Consider the following 16244-nt stretch of genomic DNA (forward strand, 5'->3'; position numbering starts at 1 on the left):
CACGGAGGGAGGGAGGAAGAGGACAGCTGCTTTTACAGTATCGTTGATACGTCAGTATATACTGTTTATCACTCCACTTCAATCAATGATAAAATAACAGACCATTAGTCCTTTGTCTGTTTAGACGAATCACCATACTGTTAAATTTAATATCAACATCCTTTGTCTTTTAGGTTTAAGGATACCACCTTATTCAGTGGTTTCCAACCTGTGGGGCCTGCCCCCCTTGGGGGGCAAGAAGGGCTGCCTGGGGGGGGGCGAAGGCTTGATAAAGAGGGTAATTATATTTGAAAACTATGAATTATGATGGAGTTCAGTAATTTCTAAATACGGAGAAAAAATTTCAGATATGAATAAGAAATTTAGTTATCTGAATATATAAACAATTTCAAAGATTAAGAATCTATGATATTTATTGACATGTGCCAACCATGCCAGTAAAATACAGTATTTGAGGAAGGGGGGCGCAGGGAACGTGTCATTCAGTGAGAGGGAGCGAGAATTAGAAAAGGTTAGAAACCACTGACCTTACTGATACACAAGGGTAAGAGATGCGCCAGCTGAACAGTAGATACTTTATCACTTAGGAATGAAGAAAGCAAGACCAAGACAGTAGTGCAGACAAATATGTGTATCTGCATGAATGGGATGGGTGGTTGACTCGATAGGTATGTGAGTGGGGGAGGCGGGGGGAGAGCTGGAGAGGTTGTAGTGAACAGAATGTCCCCTTAATCTATTATTGTAAATATACACATAATAGTACAAGTATGTAACAGAAATTTACAATGTTACACTACTGTGCAGTAATAGTCTTAAGCATCTGTGTTATACGGTAAAAGCAGCTGTGCCTCGGTATGTGTGTGTGTGTGTGTGTGTGTGTGTGTGTGTGTGTGTGTGCAAGCTTGTAAGTCATCCTGCTAGTAGTCCAAGCTTGGGGGACGGATGGGTAGTCTGGGGAACAGATAGGTGAGGTGGGTTGGCAGGTGGGTGGTTGGGTGGCTGTGGTGGGTGGATGGGGAAATAGAGAGGGTGGGTGGACATGCAGTGTGAGCGGAGTGGGTGAGTGGGTGAAGTGAGTGGGGTGGGTCGGTAGGGAAGGCAGATGGAATGGATAGGTTTTGTTGGTGGGTGGGCTGGATAGGGCAGTGAGTGGACTTTGTGGGTGGGTGGATATGTGGCTTCCCAAAGGACAGGGTAGGAGACGAGCTTACATGACTGGTTAAGAGTGGTTGTGTGTATAGGCAGATTGGTGGGTGGATGGATAGGGGAAAATTGGTCCACTGAGGAATAGGATCATTAATGAATAGGTCCATGAAAGAAAACTGGTTCATTCGAGATACGCCCCTGGGGTAAATGGGTGAAAGGAGAAACATAGGTCTAATAGGTAAGAAAAGGTTCTTGAAGGAAATGAGTCCATGTGAGAAAATAGGTCCATGTAGGGATATGGCAGGTCCCCATGGGAAGACAACAGGTCTATGGGGAAAACGTGTCCATGGAGAAAATAGGTCCACACAGGGAAAATAGGTCCATGGAAAAATAGTTCCACCGGGAACGTAGGTCATTGGATTTAAAAAAAAAAATGTTCAAGGGCGAAAAAAGCTCCATGGAGAAAATGGGTCCATGGTAGAAAAATAGTCCATAAGAGAACATGGCTTCACTGGAGAAATGGCTGTATGGGAGAAATGGCCCATGCGAGAAATGTTACTGTGCCGTGGAGGAAATAGTTCCGTGAGGGAAATGACTCCATGGAAGAAATGGATTTAAAAGGAAAATGGGTCCATGAGGAAATGGATCTATGGGGAAAATGAGTTCATGGGCATGGGATGAAAATGGTTCTTTGGGGTGAATATATGTCCATGGGGTGAAAATCGATCATGTGGAAAAAATGGATTCATGAAATGAATACGGTTTCATGGGGCAAAAAACCTCTTCCATTGAGGAAAGTGTCTCCATAGAGGAAACTGGGTCCATGGGGTGAATTTGGGTCCATGGAGTGGACATGGATCCTTGGGCTGGGAATGGGTCATAGGGGTTAAAATGGGTCAATGGGGTGAAAAACAATGGGTGGGTAGATGATCCTCAATGGGTGTAGTCAGAGACGGACATATAATATATGCTAGCTTATTGCCAAACCCAGAACGTGCCTGGGACTTGCCCACAAACACATTAATTTCTATGTCACTCGTAATCAAGAAAGAAATGGGCCAGACTGGCGCTTCCACGGTGTCTCCAGCAATCTTCCGTGTGTCCAATTGGATGTTAAACAAGGTTTTCCAGATCAGAGTAGTATTCACAAAAAATGTTTACATTGAGAATTTTCAAACTGCCATTACATATTTCAAGAACAGAATGTCAGAAACACAAAATAACCCCTTCATAGTCGTCTTTAAGTCCATTCTATTCCTTTTTAGACCAAGAATCTCCAAAGGTCCGGCAGTACACCTTGGCTGTTATAGCATTATTTCTCAAGTTTTGGTACGTTGCAAATGTAAAAGTAACTCGTTTCTCCTCTCCCTCTCCTTTTTGTCTTTAATACCTAAAATTCCTCAGCCCATATACCTCACTATCTATCAGCCCGAGTCATCGTCTCACATGTTTTTCCTTATCTGTCGAGAATGTTTCAGTTCCATGCTCGATTCTCTCAGGGTTCACACCTCACACAAAGAGCTTTGGCAATGGCAGTGTTGTGTGTTAAATGCGGAAGCTCAAGCAAGTGTACAATATAGCACTTTGTGCTTTGTTGAAACATGCTCCAAGTTAAATTTTAATCATAGTGCATTTGCATCACACCTTAACCAACAGTGGAATCCTGTTTGGAAAACTGTGGTGAATACTGCCATCCTTCTCTCTCACATCGTTAACTACCTGGACCACACTTCCACCCTCTGATCTGCCAGATCATTTGGCATAAACGTTTAATAAACTAATCTTAAGGTGATTTGTTATAGCATAGTGACCATGACATACAGCAGGCGATCAGTTCTCTCTGATGGTTAAGAGCCTGTCTACATGAATCAAAACACCCACCCACTTATATTTGTCTTCAAAGACTTCTGTTGAAGGTCGTCCTCTTCATAGTTTGTGACCAGTGTTTGCATCTCTTTCTCATAATTTCTTCACCTGTACAGTATTTGCACATGATTGGCGTCATTTGTCTTCTTGCCATACATCTGCTTTACCCTCTGATGAATACTCGTATCAGTAGTACTACGCCCTCCACTCATGATGCCCCGCTGTTGTAACTTAACATCCATCGTTCTACTGGGGCTAAAACAGTACAAAAGACGTTCAAAGATGTAATTTAAGTAAAAAAAGGAGCCTGATCACAAAGCTATTCTAATGCGCACTGCATTTCTATAGACATTACTTTCGATACGTCCCTCCATTGTTAAGAGGGAGCAGTGAATCTGAATAACTGGTGTGTGTGAAGGTTTGAATGTATACCGCACAAACAAATTACAGTATATTGGCTGCTCTGATATAAACAGTGCTGAATCCTTCAAAATACAGTATATTTAAATTAGCAATGAAATGGGATTGAAAATCATTATTGGTAATGCAGTTATTAAATATTCCTATAGTTCACTTTCATTGAATGCAATAAATATTATTGCTTGGTAACAGGCTGTTTTTCATAATATTTATAGTATATACAATACATATTAATGCAGATTTAATGAGTAGAGACGAAGTCACCAGTTGGAACAGTATTTGCACATGCCGTCATTATGTGGTACCATGTGATTTGCAGGGAGTCCAGCAGCAGCAAGTCCCCCTTCATCCCTCTCCAGCGCCCTCCCTCCATCAAGAAACTCATCCATCGGTCCTTCTCTGGCATCCTCCGCCCTTCCTCTGGCGAGAGGAACTTCCCGGATTCCTCCAACGGCAATTCTATCATCTGCTCCCTCCACGAGTTTTCAAGTTCTCTGCTACACGTGTATCGGACCAACACCCTCCCGCCAGAGGGCCTGCACGGCTTCCATCACAAGGTTAAGTGGTTGACTGATAGGTGGGAGGTTGGTTGCATTGAGACAGGTGAGGCAGTAGGTATCAGGGGCTGGTGGGAGGTTTGGTAGCACAGAGGCACGTGAGAGGTACACAACACAGAGGCAGGTGGAAGGTAGGCAGCACAGAGGGAGGTGAGGGATAAGTAGCACAAAGGCAGGTGGGTGGTAGGTACCAAAGAGGCAGGTGGGAGGTAGGTAGCAGAATTATGTGGGAGGTAGGTAGCACATTCATGGCCTTTTCTCTAAGTTTCCCCCTACTGAACAACATCTCTCTTCCACTAAACCTCACTTCTCTTCTTCAGTGAGAATTGTCTGTTTGAGGCGACTGATAGCATACCCTGCTCTGCATCTTTCTTTCTCTATATTCACATCAGAGACAAAGGTGGCTGTTGTGTATATGTATGCAATAACTTATCTTGCTCTCATGTTCCTGAACTTGAATCTTCAGAATTCTTTACTCTCTGGCTACTGCTATCCTGTCATTCTCTGACCAATTATATCTGCTCTGTGTACATATCCCCTGATTCTACTGACTGAAAATTCTTTGACTATCTTACTTCCAAGATGGAACACATCAATTTTTCTATTTTCTGAAATCTCAGTTCTAAGTTATTTCAATGTTCACCACGTTTGGCTCTCCTCTCCTTTCACTGATCCAGTTGGTAAACAAGCCTACATCTTTTTTATCCTTAGTGTCCAGGAGCAGCTGTACCACTGACTGCCTTGGAAAGAGTTCCAATATACGTGACTTTTTTCTTACAACTAATTCTTCTCCTTATGCTGTTAATCTTTTCTCTCCGTTGGGCTCCTCTGATCACAGCCTTATCACCTTAACATGTCCTATTGCTCCAGTAAGGCCTGCAGACTCTCCCAAGAAGCGGCGACTGTGGCACCTTGGAGCTGCTGCTTGGGAGGCCCTCAGACAGTACGTCTCTTATTTTTCATGGAATGATAATTAGTTTCATGACCGAGAACCATCTGGGTGTGCCTCACGCATAAAGGAGGTTATACTCTTGGGCATGGAACCATACATTCCATTCTGTTATCCTGCGACCACTGAAAAAAAAAAAAATGGTTTAGTCATGGTTGTTCCAATGCTGTCCACAACAAGGAGAAGGCTTACAAAAGGTACTGTACTCAACCCACTCCGGAATCTCATCTCTTTTGTGTCTCTGCCCGGAACTGTGCTAAGTTTGTTTTTCGCCCAGCTAAAATTAATTTCATTCATACTAAATGCTCTGAAGTCTCCAAATCAAATTCTTCCTGCTTCTTCTGGCACATTGTCAAAAACTTTTCCAACAATTTCATCTCATCATCTTTCCCTCCTCTTTTCCACTCTGATGGTTTTGTAGCTGTTTCTTCTGACAAAGCAGAAGTCTTCACTCAGACTTTCCCTCTATTTCCACCTTACACATTTCTGGTGCTGTTTCTTCCATCACTTCCCCCCTCTGATTTCCTCATGGCTGACATAAAAATTTCTTCAATTGATGTGTTTTCCCCCATCACTGGCCTCATTTCTAACAAGGTATATGAACCTGGTGGAGACCCTCTATGTTTTCTTCAAGAACTGTACTTCTGTGCTTACACTCTGCCTAGGTAAACCCTTTTGCCTTTGTCTGTCAACTTGCACCATTTTTTCTTGATGAAATTGTGCTGTCATTCAGCCAGTACTAAAGAAGAGTAGCCACTCTCAGCACTCTGACTATTGCCCAATGGCTTTAACATCGTACATTTTTATTTTTTTAAATCTATTCTTTTAAAAAAAATTCTAAAGCACCTTTCCTTTCAGAACCTTTCCGATTGCCATTATGGCTTCTGCCAGGGAAGCTCCATTAGTGATCTTTTCATTTCAGACTCTGGTCATCTTCCTTTTAGGACTTTGGCGAAAGCTTTGTGGTTGCACTTGATATCTCAAAGCCTTTCGATTGATTCTGGCATAAATATTCTCCAAACTACGCTCTTACGGTTGCTATCCTTCTATCTGTGCTTCTTTTCTGGTTGTTCAATAAATGCTGTAGTGTATGGCCACCATTTGTCTCCTAGAGCTACCAGTATTGGTATTCCTCAGGGCTCTGTCCTATCGCCAAATCTTTTCCCTTTATTCATCAGTGACCTTCTAAGCTGCACATCTACTGTAAGCCTATCCACTCATATGGTAACGATTCCACCTTCGGCTTTCCATCACTTCTCTCAGCATCCATCTAGACAGTTGCTTCAACAGGCAAGGGATGAGGCTATGGCACACTTAGTGTCTGACCTGGCTCATATCTCTGATATGGGTAAATATATATTTTTTTTTTAATGCATCTAAAACTCAGTTCTTTCATCTTTCGACCCAGAAAAATCTTTCACAGGAGTATCCTCTAATTTTAAATAATATCCAACTCAATCCTGCATCATCTTTGAACATACTTGGGGCTTCAGACTCTCGGGATTTATCTTGCAGGCATCATGTTACCTCTCTATTATAATGTTCCAAGGGCTTTGGTGTGCTAAGCCGATTCCGAGCCTTCCTTATTCATTCATAGTTGTTGGCTTTATACAGGGACTTTATTCGCCCCTGTGTGGAGTTACTGGAGTACAACTTTTATGTGTGGGGAGGCTCTCCACTTACAGCTATTTTCTGCAAGATGGAATCAAAGGCTTCTCGTCTCATTAACTCTCCTCCTCTTCCCGGGTCCCTTTAGTCTCTGTCTCTTCGTCGCACTGTTGCATCTTTATGTCTTTTCTATTGCTGTTTCATTGTCACTGCTGCTCTGAACTGTTTGCATGCTCCACCACTACGGTGGGCACGTAGCAACCGTCCAGTATCGAACTCTCATCCCTTTTCTATCCAGCTCTTTAATGCAAGAGCTAACTGTTATTCTCAGTCCTTCTTGTATGCAACATGTTGGCTCTGGAACTGTCTTCCTCTGTCTGTATTTCCCCCTGCCTATGACTCTTTTAAACGCAGTGTGTCAAGGCATTTTAAAATGAGCAGATCTTGAATCTGGCTCTCTGTTAGCTTGTTTTTGTTTTTTGTTTTTCTTGGAGGGAACAATCTTGCTGTCTTCTAGCCGTTGGTTCTTTCTTCCTTGCATGAAAAAAAAAAAAAAAAGAAGAAGGTAGCACAGAGGCAGATGGAAGTTAAGTACCATAGAGGCAGGGGGGGGGGGTGAAGTAGACAGCACAGAGGCAGGGGGGAGATACGTAGCTTAGGCATGTGGGATATAGGTAGAACAGAGGCAGATGGCAGGTGGTCAGTATAAACATGTGGGAAGCAGGCTGCACAGAGGCAGGTGGGAGGTTGGTAGCAGAGGTATGTGGGAGATAGGTAGCACAGAGGCAGCTAGGAAGAAGGTAGTACTGAGACAGGTTACAGGGTTAGTAGAAGAGGTAGGTGGGAGGCAGTTTTTTTTTTTTTTTTTTTAATATGTCCGACTCTGGGCATAGGCTTCACAGCCTGCTATCAAGGCCCAGCAGTCCTCCTACATACCATACACCCCAACATGTCACCATTTCGGCGCTAACACCCACCGTCCATATTGAATACATGCTAGGGCTGTCTCATACAGGACTGGTGTATTGGTATTAGCGGGGGTATTTTTACGACATGTCGGCGGGTCTTCTGGTAGATCAGTAAAGCCTGATTTAATGAAATTCAAATCCTTAAACTGTTCCCTGCCCCAGCCGGGAGTCGAACCTGGGTCCGTTAGGACTGCAGGCCACCTCTCTACCGATTGAGCATAGAGACAGGTGCAAGGTAAGTAGAATGGGTGAGTGGGAGGTGGGTAACAGTGAGACATGTGGGAGGTAAGTAGCAGGGGTAGATGGCAGGTATGCAGAACACACTGGAGAGAGAGAGAGAGAGAGAGAGAGTACGAAAAAGTGGGAAATGACGGCCTAGCCGGCCAGACAGCAGTGGCAAGGTAGTAACGGAAGGTGTCATTGGACATTACATGAACATAACATTAAATTGTCATGTTTGCACTGAGACATGTCATGTTTACAGGTGACGCAGTTAGTGAGACAAGGTGAGGAAGGGATGGCAGCTCAGTGGTGGAGGAGAGAGGTGGTGCCAGGGGGAACCAGGGTGGTGGGTGTGAAGGTGGTGGGAGTGAAAGAGGAAGAAGGAAGGGTGAGGGAGTTGGTGGAGGCATGGAGGAGTCTCTACACCTCTACTCTCCCCCTTCTCCTATCGCTCCTCGCTCCTCTCCAGGTCTGTCTTATACCTTACTTTTTCCCTTTTACATCGGCCCCTTTCAAACTACGATATAACCACTAATTAAAATAATAATCAGGGTAAATATTTTCTTTTACAAATGTTTTATTTTTATGACTAAGCAACTATCACCTTGCATCAACTGACGTACTTAATATAGGCAAATACAAAATCCATTTCCGCTCTCTTGTTTCTCTCTCGCTGCTGGGTTCACTAACGCTTGAATGTGAGGTAGTGGACTGAGGTGCATATTATCGTGTGGGTGATAATATGCAAGTTTGTCCACCACGTCCTATTCAAGCATCTATGACTCAAACAATGAGAAAGAGACAGGAGGGAATGAGTATTTCTATATGACTGTACGAACAGTCACGAGCAAGTTTACCTTCCTGGAGAGAGGGAAGTCGAAGGTAAAGTCAGAGAAGTGCCAGACTACCGAACGCTGTCCAGGTCGGAAGTCTGAGAATGCTTCTTGAAGCCAAAGATACTTGAACTTAAACACTTCTCATGCCTTGTCATCATGAACAGTTCTGAGACAGTTTACAACATTTCGCTTATTTTCCTCTAATTTATTTTGTCGGAAAGCAATGGGCATATTGTGATACCATGATAAGGATCTACATGGTATATTCCGTACCAGCATATTAGAATAATTAAACTTTTCTGACATGTTACTTAGATTAGGGATTTCGGTTTTATAGCAGCTGGAGTCACATAACATGCATTCACATAAGGTTGAGTTATGTTCGGGTGACTATACTGTAGTATGCTGAACAGCAAATCAGAAAGTTTCCCGCAACTCAAGAAATAATAATATCCCAGAAAGGCGACTGCTAGTCTAGTCAGGTTAAACCATTCAAACCAAATGTGTATGATAAGGTGGACATCCGATGATGGCTGGAGTCTGTTGCTCAAATAATGTCAGTCAGTGGAGAGACTGGTCACTCACTTTAAATGTCAGGACTAAATAGCCAGGCCCAGGCTAACCTATAGTAAACACATGAAGAGGCAATTAAAGGACTGGATGGTTGATGGATGGATTATATATTTCATTTTATTATACTGCTTACCTAAGCTTTTGTCACAGAATTTTCCCGTCAGTTAAATAAGTAACCTAATGATAATACAGTATATAAGCAGCTAGTTAGAACACATATAAACTATCGAAGTTTTTTAGAGAAAGGATTTACCACAGGAAATGTATAAAATGGAAGTGGATTTGCAAAATGAAACATTTATTTTTTAATGTCTACATTTCAGTCTTATCATAGACATTGGATAATAATTACTGAAGACGGCTGCACCTACTGAATATAAGATTAAACAAGTACCAGAAGGAACACTCACCGTTTATTACCCCCTCCCACTAATTGGTCTAAAGACTTCATTTGTGCTTGATCTTTGATGCTTTTGTCAACTTCGGCCAAGTTCGGATAAAAATGTTTCAGTTGACTTTGATCTGTAACCCTGACTTTTGATTTTTTTTTTTTTTTTTTCGAAATCGAACTCTGTCATACATGGCTGCCCCTCAGCCCTTCTACCAAGTTTGGTCCAAATCAAATAAAGACTGAGTTGTCGGATCGAATAACTGACCTTGCCCTGTCAGTTTGACCTTTGATGGATTGTTCAAAAATTTAATACCGGTACCTTCATCCTCGCTTTACTAGAGACCGTTTCATGGGGTTCGATCAAGACTGAATCAACCATAACTTGAACCAGACAAGTCCCCTTGACATTTAAATTTTTCCTGTGACCTTGGCCAGTGTTCTCAAAATCGACTCCTTTTGTTCTTGCATTACCTACAGTCTACTCTTGCCGTGTGACCTTGGACACTGACTTCTCAAAATCAAATAATTTTATCCTTGCCTTTCCCTGATCCCAGCCACAAAGTTTGATATACTCTAAATCAATAAACTTTAAAATGGCCTTGTTAGGTAAGATTCTTGGTCTCTAAAGCAGCATTTCACCCTCTTGACTGATCCTCAATTGATCCACCAAGCATAGTTCAAGTAACAGCTACTTTAATTTTGCTCACACACATATACACGGGCAGAATTTTAGTATTATTCTCTGACATTGAGCACTGAAGGATTCTCGGACTCGTGTCTCTTCGTTCATGCCTTACCCTCAAGATTTCCATCAAGTTTGGTCTGAATCGAATGAAATTAAGTTTACAATCCTAGATCAAACTATCCTTGTGACCTTGACCTTTGACCTATTGTTCTCAAATAGTAAGTCAACACCTAAGCTGACCCTCAACCGTCCCAAGTGTGGTTAAATTCAGATAAAAAGATCAATTGGTCTCTCTTTCACACACACACACACACACACACACACACACACACACACACGCGCCAGCAAAAACAATACCCTGTAAGCAAGGGTGTAAGAAAGTCTGGATTAGGTGGACACAAAAACTGAGGCATGGACAGTCATCTCAAAACCTAGTCCATCACCCATCCTAAGTTAGTTTCAATTTCTTCCTGCTGGCGGGTCATAGTGAATTTAACGAACTGGTTCATGTAACTGGACGTCAGAAGCCCTCCCAGATTTCTCTTGTTTTCGCCTCCATTGCCTCTGTGTTTTTTCTTTTTAACTGCCCATTCACGAACCATTATTCCTCAAAGATTTTTTGATAGAGTTACAGTTGCGCCCTTTGGATGGACAAGCCAGAAGTCCTATCTCTGGGTGGTCACTAAACCATTCATGACTGCCTGGCTGGTGCGAATAGGTGGCCGGTCCTGCACCAGCCTGATGATGTGTGGCTCGGGGAGGGCTTTATCTCGAACAGAAGGAAGGAAAGACGTCTTGGGGATAGTAATATACTCCTTAGAATTCAGCTGCCTATCAATGGTTATAAGTTCTCCTAGACACCCTACCCACATCTACCCGTGGGATAAGATTGTTACTCTCCCGCTCCTAGTTTTCTCACTGATATTTTGTGGGTCATAACGAGTATCTGAAAGCCTCCAACAGTGTCTAGCAAACCGTCCTACGGATGACAAATAGTTTTCATTTTGAAATTAACTGTCTGTTACACACACACACACACACACACACACACACACACACACACACACACACACACACACACACACACACACACACACACACACACACACACACACACACACGGCGGTTGTGGCAATTTGAAGCTGTTGATTCGGAGGCCCTCAGGCAGTACTTCTTTGATTTTTCCTGGGATAATTATTGCTTCCATGACCAAGAGCCATCTGAGTGTGCCTTGCGCTACGGAGGTTAATCTCTCGGGCATGGAAGCATACATTCCTTTTTCATACCCTATGACTAATGCAAAAAAAAAAAAAAAAAAAAAAAAATTGATTTAATCACTCTTGTTCTAATGCTGTCCACAACAAGGAGAAGGCCTACTAAAGGTACCAGACCCTACCCACCCCTGAATCTCATCTTTCTTATGTTTCTGCCCGGAATCGTGCTAAGTCTGTTTGTCGCCCTGCTAAAAATTATTTCATCCCTTCTAAATGCTCTGAACTCTCCAGCTCGAATTCTTCCCGCTCCGTCTGATACCTTGCCAAAAACCTTTTTAACATCATTACCTCATCATCCTTCCCTCCTCTTTTCCATTCTGATGATTCTGTAGCTATTTCTTTTCCTGATAAAACAGAAGTTTTTTCCTCCAATTACCTTTAGACGATTCCGGTGCTGTCCCTCCATCTCTTCCTCCCCTCTGACTTCTTCATGGCTGACATTTAAAAATCTTCAATTGATGTATTTTCTGCCATCACTGGCCTCAGTACTAACAAGGCATATGGGCCTCATGGGGTCCCTCCTGTTGTCCTCAAGAACTGTGCTTCTGTGCTGACACCCTGCCTAGGTAAACTTTCACCTTTATCTATCAACTTGTACTCGTATATTTCCCTCTTGCTGGAAGTTTGTTGTCATTAATCATCTTCCCAAAGGAGGGTGACGACTCCCAAGTCCCTAACTTTCGTCCAATCGTTTTAACAGCCTGTATTTCAAAAGTTTTTGAATCTGTTCTTAACAAAATAAATAAATTAATAAGTAAATAAAGCATCATTCCTATCGCTGCCTTCTCTCCGATCGTCAGTATGGGTTCTGCCAGGGATGCACAACTGGCGATCTTCTCAGCTACATTTCAGACTCCTGGTCATCCTCCTTTCGGAACTATGGCGAAAGCTGTGCCATTTTACTTGGTATCTCAGAGGCTTTCGATCGAGTCAGACAAAAATCTTTACTTTCTAAACTGCCCTCTTACAGTTTCTATCCTTCTACCTGTGCCTTCATCTACAGCTTCCTTTCTGGTAGTTCTATAGCTTCTGTTGTAGACAGCCACCGTTCTTCTTCTAGATCTATCAAGAGTGGTGTTCCTCAGGGCTCTGTCCTATCTCCAACTCTCTTCCTTTTATTCATCGGTGACCTTCTAAGCTGTAAATCTAACCCTATCCACTCACACTCTGATGACTCCACCCTTCACCTTTCCATTCGCTTCCCGCAGAGTCCATCTCAGCAGTTACTTCAACAAACAAAGGATGACGTTATGGCATACCTAATGTCTGACTTGGCTCATATCTCTGATAGGGTAAAAATAACCTTGTTGTTTCTAATGCATCCAAAACTCAGTTCTTACATCTATCAACCCAACAAAATCTCCCACAGGAGTACCCATTAATTTTTAACAGTAGCCAGGTCAATCCTGCACAATCTTTAAACATACTTGGGGTTTCATTCTCTCGGGATTTATTTTGGAAAGAACATATTACCGCTTGTAAAATCTGCTTCCAAGAGATTGGGTGTGCTAAGCTGACTCCGTACTTTCTGTACCCCTCCACAGTTGTTGACTTTATACACGAGCTTTTTTCGCCCCTGTGTAGAGTACAACTTTCATGTGTGGGAAGGATCACCACACACAGCCCTTCTCAACAGGGTGGAGTCATAGGGTTCTCGTCTCATTAACTCTCCTCCTCTTACTGGTTCCCTTCAACCTCTGTCTCTTCGCCGCACTGTTGCATCTTTATCTCTTCTATCGTCAGTTTAACGGTCACTGCTCCTCTGAACAGTCTGCTTGGATCTCTCCACCACTACGGCGGGCACGTAGCACCCGTCTAACAACAAACTCATCCTTTTTCTGTCCAGCTCTCTAATGCAAGAGTTAACCGCTATCCCAGTCCTTCATATATGAAACAGGTCAACTCTGGAACTGTCTCCCTCTGTTTTCCCCACTGCCTACGATCTCCAGTCTTTCAAACGCAGTGTGTCCAGGCATCTCGAAATGAATGGATCGTGAATTGGCTCTCTGTTGTCTTGTTTTGTTTTTTTTCTTGGATGGAGCAGTTTGCAGGCCCCTGGCATTTGGCTCCTTCTTCCTTACATAAACACACACACACACACACACACACACACACACACACACACACACACACACACACACACACACACACACACACACACAGGGAGGGAGAGAGAGAGAGAGAGAAGTGAAGTGGAGAAGAGAAGGGGGGAGAGAGAAAAGAGACAGAGAGGAGAAAGAAGCGAGAGGAAAGAGAAGAGAAGAGACAGGAGAGAGGAGAGAAAGGGGAGAAGAGAGGATAAAGGAGAGAAAAGAGCAGAGAGAGGAGGGGAAAAAAGAAGACAGAAAAGAGGAAACGAGAAGAGAGGGGAGCGGAGAGGAGAATCATTTTTGTAAATGATGCTAAAAGATAATACAGACACAGAGCAAGAAGCATAGGGTGACTAACTGACAGTTAGACGATGAGAAATTAAGTACGAATATTAATGATATTAATGAATGTGACAGACGGCCACACAGACAATGAACAATGAATAAATGATTAGATAAGCAGAGACAAACAGTGAAACACAGATAATGACGAGATCAACTGTCTACTCACCGTCCACCTACAGTTCCTACATCCCAATGGAGAATGGCCCATGCCTCTCTGATGCTGGTTATTGATCCGAGAGTAGAACGCTCCAGACAGATGGTTCTGATCATAGACATCACAGGATTCTCAGACCAACATTTAGAGTTATAGAAATACAGATATGCGTCCATGACAATAGGTCTTTTGATAGTTTTGCATGAATCCCTAAATCCTACTTCCATAACCCTGTTCTGCTCTCTTCATCTATTTATAGAGCTTTCTCAGAAAGCAAACAAGGTAATGGATGTGAGAAGATTATAATTTAAAACTCCCAGATACCTGCAGATGTTGGCATTAATATTTTGGATTCAAGTGTATGAATCTCTGACTTTATGAGGCACTCTCAGACTGCTCCACCGGCCTCTGCTCGTTCGGCTAGCCAATCTAAACCTTGTCTTCGTCTTCCTTTCGCGAGGAGGGTAAAGAAAATTTTGTTCGTGGTTGTACCATATATACCTGGTCCTAGCTTACGCTGCTTATCAATTTTTTATCTATTATTCTTTTACCTGCTGCTAGTTTAACCTGCATGATGTTCCATGTTTACTTAGACTAAGCATAACCCGCATGATATACTATCATTTGACGTTGCCGTTGACTCACACTCGACCTGTTTCAGTGTGTTGATGTGAGACAGGACGTGCTTGTCGCCTTCAGGGACACAGTGGTTCCCTACGCTGCCCTGCCTGACTTGGCCTGCACCCATCCTGACCTGCTTGAAACCTACTCCTGGCCTCTCACACAGATGATGCTCCGCCTAGCAGTAAGTGGATAGGGAGATAACGCAAAAAGAAGGGATAAGAAGACAGTGGGGGAAATAAGGAAGAGTGGGTGGCCGGAGAGTGTAGAGTGCGGGAGGAAAGTAACAAAGTACTGCATTTTCTAAACCATCACAGTAACATCACAGTTTGACACAAGTAACGTACAATTGCACTATCCATTGCAGAGTTTGGGTCCCTGCACCTGTGACCTGTCGGGGCCAGAAGTAACAGAAACAAACAGTTTGAAGCAGGAGGTGAAAGAAAAATTCACCAAAGATGAGAAGGAAGCAACGAGAGAGGCAGGAGAGGAAGAAGAAAAGAGGCAGAAACACAGAGACAATGAAGCGGTAAGCAAAATCACTTCACTGTTCATAACATTTTATTTGGGTTAATACACGTCACAAAGTCCAGCGTCAAGCACAATAATACATATACTCTTACCTGATGCGTGTTGGCAGGAGAATCAGTGAGCATTAACTTATTCATGGATAGCCAAATGGCCTTGCATTCGATCCCACCCAAGAGCCATTGGCTGATACCAAGAAAGGCATTCAGTCTCAAATTGTTACTAGCTTTAAGAAAGGTCCCTAAATATGGGGAAAGCCTTAGCCTCGCAAGAAAGGAGTGCATAACATCAGTGGCATAAAAAGGTTGCTTAGCTATTTCTTGTGCTAAATCAGCCAACAGGGCAAAAGGTTTATTCTTAATCAGTGGGAATACATGTAATTTTTTATATGAGATCGACAAAACGATTTCAGAAGGATTCAGCACTGCAAGACTCTTTTTGAGACTGGTGCCAGCTCCTGTAGTGCCAGTTTAAAGGTAGCAGATTGAAGAGAGGTTTACTCAGCTTGAAGCCTCCTATGCAACGATAACTGAATTTTCTTAGTCTGTTTTTGTCCCTGAACACCTGTGAGATACTGTGGAGCCGGGGTGGCTGTGAGACTCTATGGTGGCACTCTGCTTAAGCGATACTGTACTGTGGTGTTGGGGTGTCTGTGAGAGATACTATGAAACCGGCGTGCCCTTAAAGTACGGTAACTGTGATGCTATCATACCCCTGCAGTCGGGTTGCCTCACAGAGGCACATTGGTCCTGGGATGGCCCGAGGGAGTTGCTCTGGGATCGGAGGGTCCCTAGTAGATGGTGAGGGCCTGAAGGTCCTTTTATAGGTAAAGTGGGTCTTGAGTATCCTAATATCATTAATTGCTGATAGTTTAGTGTGCTCTTCTTAGAAAGAGAAGACTACTGTAACTCTATATAAGGTTATATTTACAAATTCTCTTACAGGTAATGATCGATTATCTCTAAAGACATAAGTACGAAGAAATAAATATTTATTGCTTCCTTCCACCAG

This window comes from Coenobita brevimanus, chromosome 75 (genome assembly GCF_032717465.1).
Source record: "Coenobita brevimanus isolate Jiangsu-jjx chromosome 75, ASM3271746v2, whole genome shotgun sequence".
Taxonomy (NCBI): domain Eukaryota; kingdom Metazoa; phylum Arthropoda; class Malacostraca; order Decapoda; family Coenobitidae; genus Coenobita; species Coenobita brevimanus.